The sequence below is a fragment of the Rhinichthys klamathensis genome, unplaced genomic scaffold, assembly GCF_029890125.1.
Source record: "Rhinichthys klamathensis goyatoka isolate OS25496 unplaced genomic scaffold, OSU_Roscu_1.1 h1tg000035l_1, whole genome shotgun sequence".
In the NCBI taxonomy this organism is placed as follows: domain Eukaryota; kingdom Metazoa; phylum Chordata; class Actinopteri; order Cypriniformes; family Leuciscidae; genus Rhinichthys; species Rhinichthys klamathensis.
Window position 1 is genome coordinate 6347968 of NW_026606583.1, and position 22715 is coordinate 6370682.

At 39.5% G+C, this 22715-nt stretch overlaps 1 pseudogene; it reads right to left on the reverse strand.

The window, feature by feature from the left end:
• Positions 1-22715, reverse strand: part of LOC130080438 (integrin alpha-X-like) — a 67658-nt pseudogene that overhangs the window by 43839 nt on the left and 1104 nt on the right.

Below are 22715 nucleotides of genomic sequence, written 5' to 3' on the forward strand. Positions count from 1 at the left end.
TTCAAAGACTATTGCGGGAATTACATGAGGTCTTCATGAGAAGGTGATCATTTCCTTATTTTTTATTTCAAACGAGTGATGTTATTTTGTTTAATTTGATGGTTATTATCTGTATCTGTTTTAAAAAACTAGTAGTGACTAGTTATTGATGTGGTATTATTGTTTATGTGGTAGTCCTACACATGCTTTTGTTTTACACGATTTAAATAAAACATATCAAAATGCTTTCTAAAAGAGCGCGCACAGACTCAGACTCTGAAGCCGAAGAAGCCGAAAGATCTAGACGTCACACTAACAGTTTACGTCTTTTAATAAATGAGCAGTTACGAATGATAAACACAAATGGTCTAACCGCAACCGAGCTATTGCGAAATATAATAGCAGAGCAAGAAAATTTGGGGGAAATACCCATACATGACGATAATGAAAGCACACAGACAGGCACGGGGGTGCCTGATCGAACGAACCCCCAGCCCCCTGAGATGAGTTTGAGCCAGGCAGAAATACGCAGTCTTGCTACCGAGGGTGGTCGCGTGGGTGATTTCACAATTATTCCAAGACCGCGTTTCAACGGGGTAGAAATTAATAGAACGCTTAATCTCAGAGAAATAGACACGAACGATTTAGCCGCTTTTAATATTCATCTGCATAACATTTTAAATGAGATTGTAGATTTTTCTCAACTGATGGCCGGTGAAACGGGATATATCAACATTGCGTTGTCTGGAGAAAGTTTACCCACGTCCATAAACACCGTTTTAACACCCGAGAATAATCATGATCCCTCATTATTTATCGAACAGCTTGAACAAGCAACACAGAGCAACAGTGAGATTTGCACCGATACATCACTATCGTTACAGATTTCAGTAGCTATGGACAGGCCTGGAGGGGGTCGCAGAAGAATTACAAGTCATGCGATCAGCGAGAGTGTGGAGAGGAATAAAATGCATTTGTTCAGCCCTACAAATTTCGAAAATAATATGTGTTTGAGTTTTTGTCTAGCCTATTTCCTTAACCCGTCGCTTACTGATCAGCAGTTACATAGACCGGCGTACGAAATCCATACAAGTTGTGGTTTTACACCACATGATAAAATAGGGTATCACAATTTGGCTGTTTTCGAGAGAAAATATGATCTAAAAATTGTGGTATTTCATCGAGACTGCTCAGGGAGGCTACAAGTGTACAAGAACATGGATGAAATTCATCCAAAGACTGTGCATTTGTATAATCACGAGGGGCATTATCATCTAATAAAAAATTTGAAAGGTTTTATAGGGAATAGCTATGTCTGCCAATTCTGCAACAGAGGGCACAACGATATACGCACGCATAGATGTAAATATGTATGTAAAGTGTGCAATACGGCCGAATGCCGATCACATGCTACAAACTCTAGACAATGTCCAGATTGCCTCAGATATTGTAGCAATACCTTCTGCTACAATACGCATAAAAAATCACGAGTACCTGGTGAAAGATCGCAGTGTGATACCCTGCGTTTCTGCCCGAAATGTCACTCTATTTATAGGGTTGCGAGAAACGGCGATAAGTTGAAACCCCACACCTGTTCTCCAAAGCGTTGCGTACATTGCAAAGAGGTCTTGCCAGATGATGGCAGCCACGAGTGCTATATTCAACCTCTTAAGCCTGAAACACATGACAAAAAATACATTTATTACGATTTTGAAACTATGTTTGAAAATGGCAGGCATACAGCTAATTATGTATGTGCAGCGACACACGACGGCGAGACGTTTGAAGCAGGTGGTACAGAATGTGTAGAGCTTCTGGTTAAACATTTTAGACGTACGAAATACGCAGGCTTTACATTCATAGGACATAATTCATCGGGCTTTGACAATTTTATACTGGCGGAACACCTTGCAAAGGAGGGGTTAACACCAAAAATTATTATGCAAGGATGTCGTATATTATACATGTACGATACTGTGTTTAGACAACGTTTTGTCGATTCTTTCCAATTTATCCCAATGTCTCTGGGAAAAATACCCTCGGCGTTAAACCTGGGTGTGTGTGTTAAGGGTTTTTTCCCCCACCACTTCAATAGACTGGAGAATGCAAATTACGTGGGGCCCTACCCGGCAAAAGAGTTTTACGGTTATGACACTCTCAGTCAAACCGAGCGCTCTAGATTTGATCAATGGTACACAGGTGTATCAGGGGTCTTTGACTTCAAAAAGGAGCTCGCTTTTTACTGTCGGAATGACGTGATTATTTTACGCCTAGCGTGTATAAAATATCGCGAAGAATTCATCGAATGTACAAACATTGATCCGTTTAAATCAGTGACACTTGCTGGAACATGTATGAAGGTGTTCAAAACTAATTTCCTTGCGCGTGACACCCTGGCTCTCACACACAGTCACGCATACATTAATCAGTATAAAGCTTTCTCAAACGCGTCTATACAATGGTTGGAGTTTTACGCGAAGAAACAGAACGTGGATGTCCAACACGCATTGAACAGCGGCGAAGCCAGCTTCGGACCCTATCATGTTGACGGGTATTATGTGAGTCAAGAGGGTGTCAAGACAGCTTTAGAGTATTTAGGATGTTTCTACCACGGACATTGTTGCAGATTTAAGGCTGAAGAAATTAATCCCTTATCAAGAGTGTCTTTCGGGGCACTCAGGAGACAATCGGATGATAAACTAGACACCCTTCGTAAAGTGTATTCCTTGCGCGTTATTTCTATGTGGGGGTGTGAGTGGGAGGCTGCGAAACAAACAGATCCGACAGTGATACAATTTATGAAATCTTACGAAGCGCCAGAGAGAATGACGCCTCGTGAAGCACTTTATGGAGGACGTACAAATTCGTATAAACTATACCACGAAACAGCCGAGGATGAAAGGGTGGATTATTATGATTTCACATCCTTGTATCCGTACGTACAATCATATAAAACTTATCCTATTGGCCACCCTAAAATAATTTTTAAGGATTTCGAACCTATAGAGAATTATTTTGGGCTTGTCAAAGCCACCGTCCTTCCCCCTCGCAAGCTCTATCACCCTGTTCTGCCTTACAGAAGCGGTGGTAAGCTATTATTTCCTTTGTGTAGGACTTGTGCTGAGAACCGGATTCAGACCCCTCAGTGTTGTCACACGGATGAGGACAGATGCATGACAGGCTCGTGGGTTTCCATCAAATTACAGCGAGCTATTCAACACGGATATGAGGTGTTGAAAATAGATGAAATCTGGCATTTTGAACAGACATCTGACAGCTTGTTCGGTGACTATGTAAATACATTTCTAAAATTCAAGCAGGAAGCCTCTGGCTTTCCTCCGCACGTGGTGACAGACGCAGATAAGCAGTCTTATGTCGACGATTATCTTGAAAACCAAGGTGTTCAACTGGACATGTCTAATATTTCGCATAATCAGGCAAAAAGATCCATAACGAAGCTAATCATGAACAGTTTGTGGGGTCGCTTCTCTCTTCGCAGCCATCTCCCCAGCGCCGAGCTTCTGACAGAACCTGAAGAGTTCACACAGCGTCTTTTTAGCAACGCGTATGTGATCAAACATTTCTCTTTTGTATCTGACTCCGTGGCTTTAATCCAATGGTCTTACGCACAACAAGACCCCTCTCCGACTCGTGATGTTAATGTGTTTATTGGGGCTTTCACCACTGCTTACGCGCGACTCGAGCTCTATAATCTTTTGGATAAATTAGATAAGAGAGTCCTTTATGCCGATACAGATTCTGTTATCTTTGTATCGAAAAACGGCGATTGGATTCCTGAGACAGGACCTTTTCGGTCAGCTCACGAGCGAATTAGAACCGTCAGACTATCTGGTTTTATTTTCAGCATCAGGGCCTAAATCTTATGGTTTTGCCACTAAAAATGGGCATACGTGTCTCAAAGCTAAAGGGATAACGCTTCACGCTAAGAACGCACAAATAGTCACGCTGCAGAGTCTGATAGGTCTTGTGCGCTCATATGTTGAGACAGGTGTCAGTACGCACCTGCTCGCTAGCACGGACACCATCACACGCAATAAGTCGCGCTTCACGCTGCATAATAAAACAGTTGTGAAGACGTTCAGAATCGTGTATGACAAGCGTGTCCTTCTACCTGACTACACAACATTACCTTACGGGTTTTAACAATATCTGTGAATATGTGTGAAACAGATGTTTTTGACTCACACATCCTTTTTCCGGGGTTGTTAGCGGTCCAAGCAATAGCGGGAAGACTTTTTTTGTGAAGACTCTAATGTATAACTCAGACAGAATGTGTTCTGTGAAGTTTGATAATTTTGTTTACATATATACATCCTGGCAACCTTTATACGACGAACTGTTGCATGCTTTTGATATTAAATTCATTGAGAATATCCCCAAGAAACTGGATGATGAATCTTTATTTCCTCGCGATAAAAGATCCCTTTTAATTTTAGATGATGTCATGTCTCAAGCAGCATGCAGTTCTGAAGTCGAGAGGGTTTTTACACAGTACACCCATCACAATGGGATTAGTTGCTTATTATTGGTGCAGAATCTTTTTTTCCAGGGTAAATCTACCAGAACTATAGGGCTTAACGCAAATTATTTAATAATATTTAAAAACCCCCGAGATAAGCAACAGATAGGTGTTTTGGGTCGTCAGATGTTTCCTGGTAATACAAAATTTTTCATCGAAGCGTACCAGGATGCAACCGAGAGGCCTTACAGCTATTTACTGATAGATTATAAACCGCAAACACCTGAAAGATTTCGTCTCAGAACAGATTTACTGTCAGACTATCCGGCGGTCTACGTCCAGAAAGGGTGTTTAACATGAGTTCGAGACTTTCCAGAAATCTGTACCTTTTGAAGTTATTATACAAGAGCTCACCCAGACAACGAAACGCTATTCTCCATTCAGCACCTGACGAGCTTATACTGGCTCTCTGCGAAGTCGCACTCAATATTCTTCATGGTAAGATCCCTCTAACAGCGAAACAACACGGATCTTTAAAAAGGAGAAAGACTGAAATAAAGTACGTCGCTAATAAAAAGATCAACATAACCAGAAAGAGGCGCATGATTAATCAAAAAGGAGGGTTTATCTTGCCTTTATTATCAGTAGCTCTGCCTTTCATATCTAGTCTGATAACTAGAAGCTAAATCTGAAGAGAATGGATCATACTGATAAAATGTATCTAGTGCCAAAGCATCAATTGGACAGACTAAGGTCTGCACAAACACCTCGCGAAAACATACACACTTTTGTGGAGGACCATCTGGATTCAGCTATTAGAGAGATATTGCAGAAACATGATTTGAACACGTACGAGAAGGCAAAACTTTACACCAATGCTTTACAGCGATATCTTAGTGTGGTGAAACACAACGATATGGAAAGTAGCACACTGACCTTCACACACCCACCCGTTGAGACCGAGACCAGTGAGATCGCTCATGCATCAGATAGATCTGAGGAAGCCCCTGATGATGTAATCGTATCTGAAGTATTAAACAATGTACCACAGAGAAGTTTAAAAAATGTGAAATATATTATGGATAAAATGTCCAAAGCCAAACACTTGTCTTCATGGACAGATAACGGGGAATTTGTTTATAAAGGGGCAATCATCCCCGGATCCCATGTGTTTGATCTGGTGAAAAGTGTGACGTCACCACAGATGATACGCGATAACAGGCGCCCAGTGGGGTGGCATGCGTTTCTGGAGGCTTTTGCCAATCTGCACATACCTTATTCGACTGTAGCCAACCATCATGTTAGGCACATGATCGAATCGCTTAAAAGAAAAACAACAGATGATAGCTTTGGAGATGTACCGTCGAAATCAATGAAAAAACGAGGACATCGTAAAACACCACCGCACACCCCTGACGCAGCTGTATTTAATTCTTCTAAATTAGACAGTAAACAATGGTTGGATTTTTAACAAATGATTTTATCTATTTTACCCAATGTGTGTGACTTATCCTATTTCATAAGTCTATGAATTTCATATTTTTTATTTTAAAAGATGTATATTGTGTTGTTGCTTTTGTGATGTCAAATAAAAGGGGAGAAACACATCATTCGTTTACGTGTCATTTTATTCGATACATATGCACATACACCATGAGTTAATACGTCTGATATGTTTTACCAGTCTGTACACACTGTATACACTTGAATGATTTCCTATCACAGACACGGGGTTTCAATTTTTTTACAAAAAGAGATACCATAGAGTCATTTTTTAACAGATTATCATTATGGTAAAATTTCATTATATCCTCATACTCAAAACCTCGAGAAATATGATACAGAAAAAAAACACAATGCTGTCCACAGGTAACAGAAGTATAATCTTGCACTTGTCTGGTAGAATAATGAACTTGTGTAGAATTATTTTTTAGAAAATCTTGAATAGACCTAGGAAAACAGTCTGCATTCGGAGGGTTGCCGAAGCTGTCAAAGAAACACGCGACACCATTTCGACCTACGTGCATCGCCACCCAATGTTGCCCCGGATCACCCGATGCGTCTGTATTAGAGATTAACAGGGCCGGTGTATCTACCAATGGTGCTTTGGGGAGGTAATCGCTAGGAAACACACCTAGAAAATTGATGTCACAGAAGTTATCCATGATTTCCGTCAACTGTACAGTATTCATTTCAAGCCCCCACGTCAGTGGTGTTCAGCGAGCACCTGTCTCCGGTTTGATATTTCGAGAAGAGAATCGTAGGTTGCATAAATTAAAAGATTGACGGTGTGTTCAAGCGGCTCTCTAAAACGCACTTCTAATCTAATATTTCCCGATCTAATTAGTGACATGTGTTGCCCACATTCGTCATCGGGCGTGAGATTGAAAGCGTAGAGTGTGTATCCATTTAGAAAATCCTCCCTGTCTATGGCCAGCGGCTGATTCTTCAAATGTCTACCGGTCGCAGACACCAGCTGGTAAAATTCCCTAACGGCGTTACCTAAATTATATTGGGGTTGAAGAGGCCTATTAGGATTCGAGACTCCATCTGCGGTGAGATTGAGATACTCTAAATTAAAGTGCTTAAAAGCAAAAGGGTTTTTGTCATAAGCCCCTGTGAACGCCGAGTTATCAGTCATAGCTAAAATGATAGATTTTGGAAGAGTGCCGAGGAAGAGATTCTCGTGGTTTGAGACGCGCGCCCCTGCTGGTATGGAGAAATTTTTCACACAGACACGGTCTATGGGGTATTTGGCTGTCGCCGAGAGAAGCGCTTGTGCGTGCCCCAAACGCACAGCCGGTGACACGCTCACTCTCTTGACAAAGAGTGAAGCTGAGAGAATTTTTAGCTTGTAATCGATGGCGTCGCCACTCATCAAGCAGAATGCGTCTTTTGCTCTGGTTAGGCGAATACGGATATCAACCCCGTTCAATAATAGTTTCGGTTGAAAGAACATATCACAGTGTATCGGTGCTAATAACTCCACCACATTACTGGCATTGGTGAACGCGGCTCTTTTTGTCAAACCTTCGTTGCCGGCTCCAGGGATAGTCGAATCCATACTCCCGGCCGTATCCTTAAAAAAAAGACCTGCTAAAAAGTTGCTTTCTAACGTGTCTCTCCCATAATTAATGAGCGTTTCGATAATACATCTATAAGGGTAAGTGCTGGACGGTTGTGAAACTAGACGGTCCCCCAAAGACACATCAACCTGTGAGAAGATTGTCGCCGCCGGGTAATTGAGAACCGTCACTGGAGCTCCCTCAGGACAATCGGATCCGTCCGGCATAGTTATTTTGACACGGGTAAATAATAATGTGTTATTCAAATCTGTGTAATCTTCACCCGTCCCCGCTATGAAGAATTCAATCGGAGATAAATCAGAAATAGCCGAAATCGGTGGGTATTCGATGTAGGTGTTCTTCTCAATAGCTGTTTGTGTCAAAGGGACGGTAAACAGGTCCAGCTCGGATTTAACACATTCGTCAGACATGCAATGTAGCAGAGACATGTTTTTTATTTTTATTTTTATTTTTTAGAATATAGTATTGACTCGTCTTTTTAATTTTGTGGTTCTTTTCACACGCTTCACACGAGTTCTTCTTTTGATTTTTGCGACTGAGCGTTTTTTGGTGACGCTCCTGCTTTTCTTTACGCCATGACCACGCCCCTTTCTCATACGGGCCCCAGGCGGCTTTAATCGTCTACGCCCCATCACCATCAGACCATGCCCACTCTGACCGTCATCGTTGTTATATGACTTTGCTAGGGCTGTGCTAACGACGTCACTCACTATATTTTTTGCTGCGGTTTTCATGTGTGGTTTTGCTATACTGAACCCTCTCCTAATAAGCGGCACAGCCAATCTATACAACCCTCTAAACAAACCACCGATACCTGATAAAAAACCCCCGCCGTACATAACACCGCCGCCGGTGTATCCGGGGATACCATTTCCGGTTTGCGCTTGGTAGTACGAGACGTAACGCTCGGGATCCGGCTGGTATGGTGCTAGATAAGCCATTTTTTAAAACAGGTGTTGCTTCACGGGTCTAAAGTGTAGTTTAGATACAACCTTCCCGTAGGTGAATGGGACGTCTCTGTTTAAGTCGTCTTTAATCTCTATAGTAATCTCGTTAATACTGTTTTTATTAAGGCGCACGTAGTGTGACTTGTCGTACCTGACACTGACAACTTTGTTAGTCTCACCTTCGATGTGTACTGTGCCTAGTAAAGGTACATGGACATCTCCAACTGTCTGGCACTCGATTATATCAGTGTATACATACAATGTGTAAAAACCCCCGCTTATATCAGCCTGGAACGGAGCATATGCGATGTGTGTGTCTCGATGTTCATCCGAACTGTTTACAGTTTCTATAGAAACCCCTGGTTTTAAACCCAGGATGATAGCCAGCTTGCCATAAAATGTCAACGACGTCCCGTGAGGTGCTTTCAGAAATACCTTATTCTTTATACGGTCGTAGACGAGTCGTACCGCCGGGGGGAGAAAGATGTTTATATCCCTGAGTAAGATAGGTACATCCTCAAAATACCCACATTTCAACGTATACCGATTTGTTGATAATTTTAGAGGTTTCTGAAACGCATCACCCCTAACAGGGAGCTCGTGGTTATCCTGCAGCAGACATTGATCACAAACAATAACAAAAAATGCGTCATCCTCATTAAATGCATACCACGTCAACGGGTATTCAAATTCGACCAATGCCACCTCCCACAGGCCTTTTAAAATTATACTTCTGGCCAGTCTAGTTCTGTAATTGGATATACAATTCTCAGGATAGATGCCACTCGAGGCATTGCACGGGAGCGTGACATAGAACCCCTCCTCAGACATATTTTACATAAATGACACCTGTCGCGAATTCACTACGACTTTAAGACGTTTTGCAGATCCACCACCTGCTTTTCGGGGACCCAGCTGTTGAATTTTGTAGGCCATCCAAGCCACTTGACGAGAACGTACATGACTTTTCCACGACGTTGCTTGTCCAATATTTTTTCAACTTTGAAAGCCGAATTATTACTAACTATAATCCTCTGTAATTCTTGTTCATAAAAACAACCTTCAATCAAGTCCCCATCATAGTCCTGTATCCGATACACGACCGGATTTCGGGGTATACATGCCGTTATGGTGAAGTATTCTTCAGTATAATTCTGTTCGTACCCCTTTGCGAAAATATTACGGGTTTTAGATACTCGTACAACGTCTCCAATCGAGAATTTAAACTTGGGTGTCTCTTTACGTTTTTTCCCATATAAATTATTAAACACCACATTTTCATTTTCCTTATCCACATCCACAGGTCTCATTTTAATTGATTTGTGGTAGCTTGAATTATAGCCATCTGTCAGGTCTTGCAATATGTCACAGTAACGTTTGGAATTTATAGCTGTCAAATAACGCCACATTCGTCCTTTTAAAGTTCTATTAAATCTTTCGACCACACTTGCTTTTAAATCGCTGGCTGTTGCAAAATGATGTATGTTATATTTTTTCATCAATTGCTGAAAATGTTTATTGAAAAATTCTGTACCCTTATCTGTCTGTAACTTGACAGGTATCCGCCCCTCTCTCAAAATAGACGTAAAAGCTTTAACCACTTCCGGTCCGGTCTTATTTTTCAAAGGTCTGGTCCATGCAAATTTGCTGAAGACGTCTATAACCGTAATTATATATTTAATACCCTGGTTGTATTTAGAAAAAGAAGACATATCGACCAAATCCATTTGAAACGCCTGGTCTTTCCCATACACCACTACACGGTTCCGTTTATATTTTATTGGTGCAGTTCGATGGAGCGTGTATGTGTCCTGACTTGAAAGCCATTCGGTCACCTCTTTATCAGATAATTTTACACCGTATTCCTGTAAAACAGCCTGTTTTAATCTGTTTTTACCCCCCAAAGCACCGGAATTTGCAGGGTCATAGTAAATCTTTTTCATAAGATCCTGATTACCCATGTCGTCACTGTGGGTTTTCAGAGAATAATGAGTCAGATGGCGAAAGTTGTCAAGATTTTATTTTTATTTTTGCAATCACACGTATATATCATCAAACAACAAAGGCTTTTTTTTTTTTTTTTTTTTTTTTTTCATATACATTTTTTTTTTTTTTTCCGTGTACATTTATTTATTTCAGGAATATCAATTAATTTTTTACAAAAACACACATTTTTTTTTTTTTTCAGGATTTACAAGCATACATAATGAATTAAATGTCGATCATCCAAACAGTAAAATAAACCTCACACACATTTCAAAATTTCTCTCCAGAATGTGTTCAAGTAACAGGTCAATAATTTGGGGGGCATCCGCCCCCCTCTTTCTTAACAATCTGCAGACATCAGTTACATACGTACAAAGACATACAATGTTTCCTATTCTAAGAGAGTTCTGACATTCAGGCATTAGTTCGAGGATGTTTTTGACAGTCGTGTACGGATCGGAGTTATGGCTGACGGATATGTTCACCATGTTATTCCAGTCGCTCGATGACTCGCGTGCAGTGTTCATATGACTCATTAACTTCGCTAGACCTGTATCATCCATAGTCGCGTGGGTATTTGTTGCATGATTATCATCGATAATCTTGTAGAGCAGACTTGATACCCCGTGTTTAACATGCGATTTAAAGAAATACTTGGTGATCCAGAATGTGCAGAGATTCCACATTTTCACACAGCGGTAGACTCAGGTTTTTCGACTGCGACGAGTTTCCACTTATCGACAGCAGAGTAGATAATCTCCTCGCAACTTTCATCCACAAGTTTCTGTCTGATAGATCCTAGGTGTTCCACGATGTACATCTCATCCCGGAGTTCGAACAAAATCGTCTCGATAGACCCCTGGATTCTTTGCAGGTGCGGAGTAGTTCCATACAGAGTCAGAGCATGCGCCAGGATATTTTTTAACCCATGGCTGAGGACCTCCTGTCTGATCTCGTCAAAACATCCATAGAAGTAATAGGGACACGGCTCAAATAAACAGGAATGTCTTGTCTGGGACGGATGATCCACAGTGCAACCGTCGCATGTTTGCTTCATCCGCTTGTCTATTAAAAATTCCAATATGATGGCTACAACCGCCTTAATAATCCTATGACCGGCATCCCCTATACACGCATCCGGTTCGTCACCGGTCGTGACGCCAGGGCTCTCGTAGACTGCTGGGGGTGGAGCCGCAGAGGATGCACCAGAACCATGACTTGTGAGGAATGCAAGGTTGTGGTATCCAAAATCTGTACAAAATTTATTCAGCCAGTCGATGTTTCTCTGTGTACATCCATTCGATGCATCTGACACCCCCAAAACCGGTGATAATCCTATTGGTGGGTATCCATCAATAGTTCCAAGAGGTGAGTATGATGAGGTGACATCTTCCTGAGACATTGTTGTGAGTGTGAGCCAGACTGTCAGTATGGGAGGTATTTAATGTTTGTAGAGTGTGGGAGGAGCTATATGAACACCCCTCCTGCTGGGCGTGCACCATTCAGGGTGAAACAGTTTGACTTTGATGTTTTTGTACCTCTCATAAGCATCGGACCATTGAAAAAGCTTATGTATTTTAGAAAAAATGTCTTCCAGTACGGGTAAATCCTTCCATTGAAACATAAATTTTAAATCGTAGTATTCTAAATGCTCACTCTCGGTAATGGGCCATGAACACACGGATGCATCCTTTCCGAAATCACTGCAGAGTATGTATATGTAATCCTCTGCATATTTGTGGACATGATCAGCGAGTAGCCTGTATCGTGTCCCCATTGTTAACCCGCTCCACTCAGCAATGAAAAGAGGCTCGTCTCCTCCGTCTTTCAAGTCTCTCCAGACTTTTGTATAAAATAAAATCCAATCTCGCTCCGTGAACATCAAATCGGGGTCTTCCGTCATATTCGTTGTAAATTTCTCATCACCGTCCACGTTGCTCAGTCTAACTTCTCGATTGTTTTTATCAAAATTGTACATGCACGCACGGCCACCTGACAGGTGGAATACATATTCCACACGCTCCGCAGGCTCGTGGAGAAACCTCGTTAATGAAGGACCGTGTTTTTTCCGCGGTGCCAAAGTCAGATCCTCCATAACCTCATCAATCCTTCTTTCAGGAGTCTTGGGGGCTGCAGTGGCCATACTTTTCTACTTGAATAAAAAAAAATCACAAGTATTACGCTCTGAGCTCGCGCTCGTTTTTAAATCTCATGTGACATCACACCATGAGGGTGTGGTTTGTGTATGACGCTAGGGTCCTCCCTGTGCGGTGTTTTCCCACACACGTCATGTGTGGGTGTGCCGTGGGAGGAGTCAGGGTGTGGGGTGGTGTACAGACTTTGCTGTCATCATTGGTGTCAGACCTCCTGTACGATCAGATGTGTTTTTTTATCGTGCATCCCGGAGATTACACTCTGTGCTCTTTCACACATGTTTAAACACAAAACTGGTTAAACTTATCTTCCTCTTTCAACGTTTTGCACAAACGATTATTTGTCTGATGACATTTTAACACTAACACTTATAAGAAATACAATTTATACTTTTAACATTTATACACTGTTTTAAAACTGGTTTTGAATGTACAACAGACTTTGATAAAACACTGAACTTACCTCGTCAACCTTACGGTCAACCTTCTTAAAAATAAATAAAAAATAAAATAAAAAAAGATTTGAAAACACATTGTTTTAATGTTTTTCAACATTGTTTTAATGTTTTTCAACATTTTTTAACGTTTTACATTTTTAAATCATAAAACTTTCTCTGACACACTTCAAATCCTCACAACCCTAAGGGGAGGGGTGGCCGGAGGGGGTGAGGGAGGGGGGTGAGGGAGGGGAGACCGTGGGAAAATTCCCATGGTCCAGGTGTTCAGACCGGAAGTGGGTGGGTGGGGTAGAAGGGGGCGTGGCTTGAGCGTGGGAAACATTTTATTGGGCAATAAATCACTCAAAGTGACACATTATGCCCTTATACCTCTCTCTATGGGTTTACTGATCTGGCAGGAGGTTTCTCCCAGTGTAACTCCTCGCTCAGCATCCAGAGACACACACTCCACTCTGCCCTGCTCATACAGAAAATTATGTGTAAATATTCGTTCAACAACCAACCCATTGAAAATTCAATGGCAAGAAACATCTCACTTGCCTAAAAAAACTGCCTTTCAGTCAAATTGTACTTGATTCGTAGACAAACTGTGAGTCTCTTGAATAAAATCATCCTGGTCTCACCTGTTTAGATGTGAATCTCCTGTAGGAAAGTCCAAAGGGGTAGCTGAGGGTGAAGAGAGTGTTGTATGAGTTTTCTCCTCTGTTCTCTACAAACACGGTCACGTTGAGCTCCTGCATTATCCCGACCTCTATGTTCGTAAATCTGGATCACAGAAACCAAAGAGAGATACTCACAGTATAACAAGGATGATTCCATAACTTATCATTGTTGCACCTCAATTCTTACTCTCCACGTATTCATGAGCTGATCTTCAATGTTATACAGAAAAAACAAATCGTAAATATTCACCCAGAGAAATTGAAATCCATCCTGAGGTCATCAATACAAATATCATCATGTCCACAGTTGATCTCAAAATCCAGCTGTGGGTGAGGTGAGATATTTACATATACAGTACATTCTCAAATCATATAACACTGCATCACTATATTGTAGTAGCAATTCATATCTTTAGACATGTGAAAAGTTCACCCAACCCCACCCCCCCAAAAAAAAGATTTCTGTCATCATTTACTCACCTAAAAGAAGATATTTTGAAGAATGATTGAACTTGTCTTATTAAAGTCAATGAGGTCCAAAACAACACTGAAACCCTTTGACTTTTATTGTTTGGACAAGCAAAGACATTTTTCAAAATATCTACTTTTGTGTCCAACAGAAGAAAGAAAGTCATACAAGTGACATGCAGTATAGGCCTAAATGATGACAGAGGTTTCAGTTTTAGAGGAGCTTTCCCTTTAATGTTACATCTGAATGATTCATACTTTAAAACAATCATCGGTTGCCTTCTCTTACACTGTGGTCTGTGGTGGTCTTTATCGCTGGCAGCAGTACTGGCTTTATGTTTTGCAGTCTGGCAAGTGGCAGACCCTCAAATGTGAATGTTAACTGATTGGACAACGGATTCAGAGCATCTTCTGAGAAAGCCTGAGTGGGCAAGAATAGATCAATTACATTCATTTACCCTAAAATCAGGATTTTCACTATGCATTCAGTATTATTATAGACACTGTTATGCAAGAAAAATTTCAGACTCGTCTGACAATAAAGTATAAAAAGTAAAGTATTGCCACATTGTTGCATTGTTGAGATTGAATTTTTCCCGTTTAAATTTCATTCATAATTGTTTTGTCTTAAAGCCAGAATAACTGATTTACTGTAGATATTCAAAAGAATGAGGAAGGACAAAAACAATTGTCAAAAAGTGGTGATGTTTCAGACTTACATCTATAAAGAAACGATGACTTCTGCAAGTTTCTGCTTTCAAATCTATGTTCACCACATTACTGAGGATCCGGGTTTTGGGTGAGAAGTTTGCTCGATATTTCTGTCGTTTGGCATCCAGCGTTATGGTGTAATTAATTTTTGCGGATAGGTCTAGGGAAGACATTGTTTTACAGTTCAAAAGTTCAGATTTTTTTAAATTTAGTATACTACACTTAATGTTAGACATATTTGTATAAATACATAGCATTCAAAAGTTTGAGAGTGGTAAGATTTTCAAGATTTAAGTCTTTGAAAGAAGTTCCATATTCTCATCAAGTCTGCATTTATTTGATCAAAAATACAGTAAATATTGTGAAATATTATTACAATTTAAAATAATTGTATTGTATTTAAATATATGAAATGCGTTCGTGTAGTCGAACTGCCTCGGACATTGATCTAAACAAAATATAGCTTTTTACTTTTATCTGGGCTTTCAACAAAAGGAAATTCTACAGGTGCTAATCTACAACATGGCATTACCATTTGTTTTAGGACGTAACAAAATACATACTGCACCGGAATAGACTTTACACACACACACACACACACAAAGAACTTCTACGGAAGACTGTATTTTCGTAATTTTGACTTTATTCTCAAACTATTACGACTTTATTCGCGAATTATTTCGACTTTATTCTCGATTTTTTTTTACTTTAATCTCAAAATATTTCGACTTTAATCTCAAAGTGCTAGAAAACAAAAATCTGAATTTTTTTTTTTTTTTTTGCGGTTCAGGGCTTCCGTAGAATTTACATGAATTCTCTTTCAGAGAAAAAAAAAAGCTTTTAAAGCTGTAGTTTGTGCCACCAGCGACATCAAATGGAATTTAAAAAAATAAGGGTGTTTTCAGACTGGTTTCTGGAACCCTCCCCCTGGATTCCATTGGTTTGTCCAACAAATAATTCCACCCCCGAACTCACGCCATTGGTTGAGCCAAAGTTGCTGAGTTGGGCTTGTTTTGATTCTCAGAGAAAGGAAATTGGAAACACATTGGGAAATGTGCACTCTTCAACATTAACTACAACATAAAGGAATCCTTCTAATTTTGGACAAACCTCTTATGCTGTGTCTGTATTGACGCATGGTGAAACACACTTTCATGGTGTTTTCCAGTGACTGGTCTGTTTCACTGGTTGGTATTTTGGTTGGGTTGTAAGTTACTTTGGTTTCCAAGAGCATGATGGGTCTGGACCTGAAAGAGCCAAATATAACACATATAAATGATTATGGCTGAAACACTGTTGTATATATTTTAGTTCTTTATAGAAGAAAACAGACCTGAGAAGCAGAACTGCTCCCTTGGACCCAACAGCAATGTCAGGAAGGCTGTCTTGAGTCTGGTCTAGAGAAGACTGACTCAATGAAATCCCAAAGAACCGCAAACCTGGTCGCACAGATGATCCAGCAATCCTCTGTTATATTCAAGAGGGAATAAAACAGATAACAAAAATATTGAAAGTCTATGAAGTGAGTCAAGGAAAAGTAATACAAAAAAAAGGTTTCTCATTTTTCAGACATCAGTTTTATGTGAACTATCCCTTTAAACTGCCACCAACCCTCGTCTTTTTCACCTGTGAGTATTTGGAAATGACCCCTCCATCTATCCCATTGAAGATATAGATGCTGCCCAGTCCATCCTCCTCTAAAGGAGCCCCAACCAGCACATCCCTGAAACCATCACCATTCAGATCTGCTGGACTGGCCAGAGAAGAGCCAAACCGACCCCTCTGACCTGCCATGCCCACCAGTGTATCCGAAAAAATGAAGTTTGCCTATAGAGATATAACAGAGAGAGGAGAAACAGGGTTAAACAGACACAAATGTACATTTATTCAGTCTTACTTGATGAACTCTTTAAAAATATTAGTCTTAATTGAATCCCCCCCCAAATAAAAAAACACTGACCTGACGCGTGATGATGTAAACAAACACTAAGCCCTCCCGTTCAGACTCTGTGTACGTTGGTGCCGACACCAAAAGTAGGTCTGTATAGGAGTCACTGTTCAAATCCACCACACACACCTCAGCTCCAAAATATGAGCCAATCTGAGGCTGAGAAAGAAGCAATATAGTTACCATACAGCTATTCCGAGTTCATGTACTTTCACTCGCTTACATTCAATTGTGATGTGCTAATATGTTACAGAAATTTGAGTGTTACAACCTTAGGAGAATCCAGTTGCTTTAAATCACTTCGATCAATTCTTGAAACAGTTACTTGTCCCTTATGCTTGTGTCTTGGTGCTCCCATGACTGCATACTTTGCTCTGGACATTGTTGCTATTGTCAAGGAATAACCTGTGAAGAAAATACACTTTAAAGCTGCAGTCCGGCATTTTTCCTCTTTGTCGCCATCTCTGTTCGAAATCTGCAATTGCAGTCATTCGCGGAATTATCAACTTTACGTGGGTTGTAGTTCAACACCCTCGACACGGCACAGCGCGGATGAACACAGTGTTTGAGGAGAGTGTGCAGCTGTCAGTCACCGCGCCGATGTGGATATTGTCATTCAGAATCACAGATTATTCTTTTTGGAAGTATGACCAACATAAGAATTTTCACCGGGAAATGTCATCTGAACTAGTAAGAAACATTCACTTTTGTTCTGGTTCTGACATTGCAGTAAATCGCGCTGATTAAATCTAACAATTGCTTATAAGTTATCATTTAACGCAAAACCGTGCAAAGTAGCTATACTATGTTCTCTAATTGTTAATGTTAACAACGTCAGCAAGCATTGCGTGACTACATCATGTAATGTCCTTCCGATATTATCCTTGTTTTCGCATGGGTCCGGTTGCAGTCTCTTTTTTTCTGTAGCCACTCCGAAGTCCGAACGAAGTCTTTTGCATTTTACAGCGGGTGAGTCTCTAGTTGTCACTGATGACATACCTGCCAACTTTTGAGTTTTGCTCGGCGTGAGATTTGTTGACGGGGGGGGTGGGGGGGGGTAGAGACGCCGATTGAGATTTGTTGACGGGGGGGTGGGGGGGGGGGGGGTGGTAGAGACGAGTGAGATTTGTTGACGGGGGGGGGGGTCTCGCTCGCGCAAGGTCTCTCGCTCGCTCTACGCGGTTTGGAGCACAATCTCTGTCTCGCATGCACGCTCGCTCTAGATAACGGGAGATTTTTAACGAATTTGCGGTATAACTAGTCGATCACGAGTGGCTCAACAGGTAGATATATAGATAAACTCATCTTCCAGGCATTTGACCGCCCGGGTTGACACTTCAGCGTGAGAAATCGGGAGTGTGGCGTGTGAGCGTGTGAAACCAATCAAATGCGGGTGTCTCACGGCCAATGCGTGAGAGTTGGCAGCTATGCTGATGATGATCGTCGTTTGAACCTTTCTGGATCCGCCATCAAATTGATAAGTTTAATTATATCAAGTGCTGTGAGAAAAGGCTATAAATCTCCACCTCCAACATCCTCACACGCAATATAGCTTATACTAGCCGAGACTCCTTCTTTATGTGTACAGATGTGACGTAATGACGCAAAGACATGCTCGAATCTCCCGCGGAAAATCACCAGTACCACTAAAATTAAAAACATTATTACAAGCTTACCGTTTTGCATCGAGCTAAGGCAAGCAGATAGTTTTGAACACTGGCTGGTTATGTATTTTATCAAATATGTATTTTGGATAATTTTTAACCCAAAAAAAGCTACGGACAGCAGCTTTAAAATAGAAAAAAAATTCTGATGTTTTGACTGATTTATATTGATTTACACAATCGAAGAAGAGATCTCACCTAAATAACTGTCATGCTCACTTCCAGCTTGAAAGACTGAATTAGGCTTGAAAGACTGATCTGAAATATCATTTGTTTTGTACAGCTGATATCCACCCTTCCACTGGAAAGCTCCCACTGCGGTCATTATCATATCTGTCTGAATGCAGATAACATTGTAATGTTCAATTTCCAGATAAGTTTACAAGCATTCAAAATCTACAGTGTTTTTCATTGAGGTGGATGAAAAGTTAAACATGAGTCAAAACATAAAATATCATGGATATCTAACTTGCAAATAATAATAAATAAATAAATAATTGGTGTCAAATAAGTGAAATACATAGAATTACATTTGATGTAAATGCTGCACTAAACCCGTCCTGTGCAAACTCCATTCGAGATGAATCTCCAGAGGTCTGGGTTCCTAGCAAATAAAAGCAGCAACACAGTTAACAATAAATGTATTATTTATTTTAAATCAATCTATTGAACAAAGTAACTGTACTAACATGACAGCTGATAAATGTAAAATGTAAAAATTCTCTCTGTTATTCATTTTTCATTCCCTCTGCAAACATACCTTCAATGGCTATAATGTTCTCTTTGAGTTTTTCACGAATACTTTCCAGAGCGTCAAAATTGGTTACTTTGAACACATGCCTATTGGTGGGTAAAGATGCAATAATCGCCAGCTCTTTTGTTGCTTTGTCATTAGTAAAAGCATTGCCAACCTAAAAAATATTTCATGAAAATAATTGTAACACTTCTTAAATCCAATGATTTTAATAACTTTAATAAAGTGGATATTCCCCCAAATCTTACCCCAATAGCATATCGTGTTATATGTTTAGCTTGTGCGTGTTGAACAGCTTCAGTCAACAACTTTGAATCAGTTGATTTACCATCTGTGATAACAACCAAAATTTTACTGGCTGATGGTCTTACACCTCCACTACTTACGAATAGTTTATCCCTATTGAAAAATAAAATAGTACAAAATATTCAATCAACAATACAATTATGCAACTGTATAGGATACATTTCTTTTAAGTTTACATTGCTTGTCTTTGAAACATTGTTCAAATTTTGGAACACTGTAACATATTTACACACACACACACACACACACATGAATGCAAAAAGACTCATAGCAATATGCGTATCCACTCATTGATATACATTTATTTTCGTGTACTTTTGGCATGGTTGTTCAGACAGCTATGTTTTTTGCTTGTATTATCCATCATCCGAGTTTTTCTTTATATGAGGAATACGTTTTTTATATTAGGATGTGCTCCCAGCCCTCACTATATATCCTGTTACTGTAAACTTATCTTCACTTTAAGTCATTCTGTCAGAAACAATATTACTTTTAATAGCATAGATAAAAGATGAAATATCAGCAGTCATGTCTCACACAAGATGTCTTATAGCTTTTGCGGTGGAAGTCCTTCCTCTCTGTTTAGATATCCCATTCACTGCATCTTCCCATGCCATGGCGTTTTGGACTTGAAACTTGTAATGAATGACACATTCTGTAGAAAACTGTGCAATGGCAAACTGTAAGAAAGATAGATAGATAGATAGATAGATAGATAGATAGATAGATAGATAGATAGATAGATAGATAGATAGATAGATAGATAGATAGATAGATAGATAGATAGATAGATAGATAGATAGATAGATAGATAGATAGATAGAAATAGGATAGATAGATAGATAGATAGATAGATAGATAGATAGATAGATAGAAATAGGATAGATAGATAGATAGATAGATAGATAGATAGATAGATAGATAGATAGATAGATAGATAGATAGATAGATAGATAGATAGATAGATAGATAGATAGATAGATGGATGGATGGATGGAAGGATAGATGGATAGATAGATAGATAGATAGATAGATAGATAGATAGATAGATAGATAGATAGATAGATAGATAGATAGATGATAGATAGATAGATAGATAGATAGATAGATAGATAGATAAATAGATAGATAGAAATAGGATAGATAGATAGATAGATAGATAGATAGATAGATAGATAGATAGATAGATAGATAGATAGATAGATAGATAGATAGATAGATAGATAGATAGATAGATAGATGGATGGATGGATGGAAGGATGGATAGATGGATAGATAGATAGATAGATAGATAGATAGATAGATAGATAGATAGATAGATAGATAGATAGATAGATAGATAGATAGATAGATAGATAGATAGATAGATAGATGGAAGGATGGATAGATGGATAGATAGATAGATAGATAGATAGATAGATAGATAGATAGATAGATAGATAGATAGATAGATAGATAGATAGATAGATGATAGATATATATATAGATAGATAGATAGATAGATAGATAGATAGATAGATAGATAGATAGATAGATAGATAGATAGATAGATAGATAGATAGATAGATAGATAGATAGATAGATAGATAGATTGATTTAGTGCCTGATAAATGGGGGTAAAAATCATGGACAAGCTAAATCATAATAAATGCATGGATTATCATACCTGTGTATCACGGTCTACAAAACTTTTGATCATTTCTATAACAAATGCTTTCATCTTAATAAAATTCAGAGAATTTACACTTCCAGATCCATCCATTAAAAAAGCAATATCAATTTGTGATGGTGGGCATTCTGAAGTTGGAGAAATGAATAATTGCATCATATTTTCATTTAATCATAATATTAATGTAATACAGTACATATAGTATGAAGAAGACTTGCTTGAATGGTAGAATGTCATAAATGTACCTCTCAGAGTCTCTGGCACAGATCTGCTCACAACATTATCATGGACTGACTTTAAAGCACATGCCATTGTAAGTGGTTGTTACATTACAGGTCTTAGGAATGGTTGGACCACAAACCTGAGGGAAATTAAGATTTTATTTTCAACATGACACTCTATTCTGGGCTATATGTACAATTGTCTCACACAGATGATAGCGTCATCTACACTGCACAATGAATCTACCATATTTGCACTGTTAGTTATAATGAAATAATTTGTGAGAGCACAAAAATCGTGCTGTAATGACGAGATCTCTGCATTGTGCTCAACAGACATCGTGTGTCATCGGCTACCAGGGGCGGACTGGCCATCTGTGTGATCTGGAGTATCACAGAACGGCCGGTACTCCAGGACGGCCGGCGGGCCGGCCCACCACCCGCCACACACGCAGTCATCACCTGTTTTTTTCCCCCACTAATCTGTTTCACACTCCAGTACTGTAGGTGGCAGCAATGCACCTTTAAGTTGGATGCCAGCGCGGAGCATTATCAGCTCGGCCCAAAAAAAGTGCGATCGCGGCCGAAGCAGCTGTGCGGACTGATCTCGATCATGCGAACATTATTACACAGAGTTGCGCGATCCACTGAGAAGCATTTCAATTCAGTGCAGAATTCTCTATCTCTATTATAAACCCACAGATGGCTGTGATTTAAGCTAGTTAAAAGCCAGATTAAACAGCGCTGATATTCTCAACATCTTGACGCAAAAAAACAGGTGAAACATTGTTCCAAGAACAAACCAGTTAGAAGACATTTCACTCCACAACTTATGAATTAACTGTAACTTAGTAAAACAAACTTTTTTGGCAGAAATGTGCCTGTATTCATATTAAAAATGCTGTTATATTAATAGTCATGTAGGCCTATAAATGTAGGCTATTAAATGTAATGCAGTAATGTTTTTGTTTAGAAGTTATGGCAGTTTATTTATTTCTTTTGCATTAAATATTTATACTAAATGTTTATGCTACAATAGGTTTTTAGAGAATAATATATATATATATATATATATTACAAAATTTTCACCAATTGTTGAACCAGAATATCAAGATATTTTATTATTTCGCATATGATGGTGAAAAATAAAAAAGTCAAAGTTAAAAGTAAAGGTAAGGTAAAAAAACACCACCATGTTATATGTATAATAAATATTTTTTAGT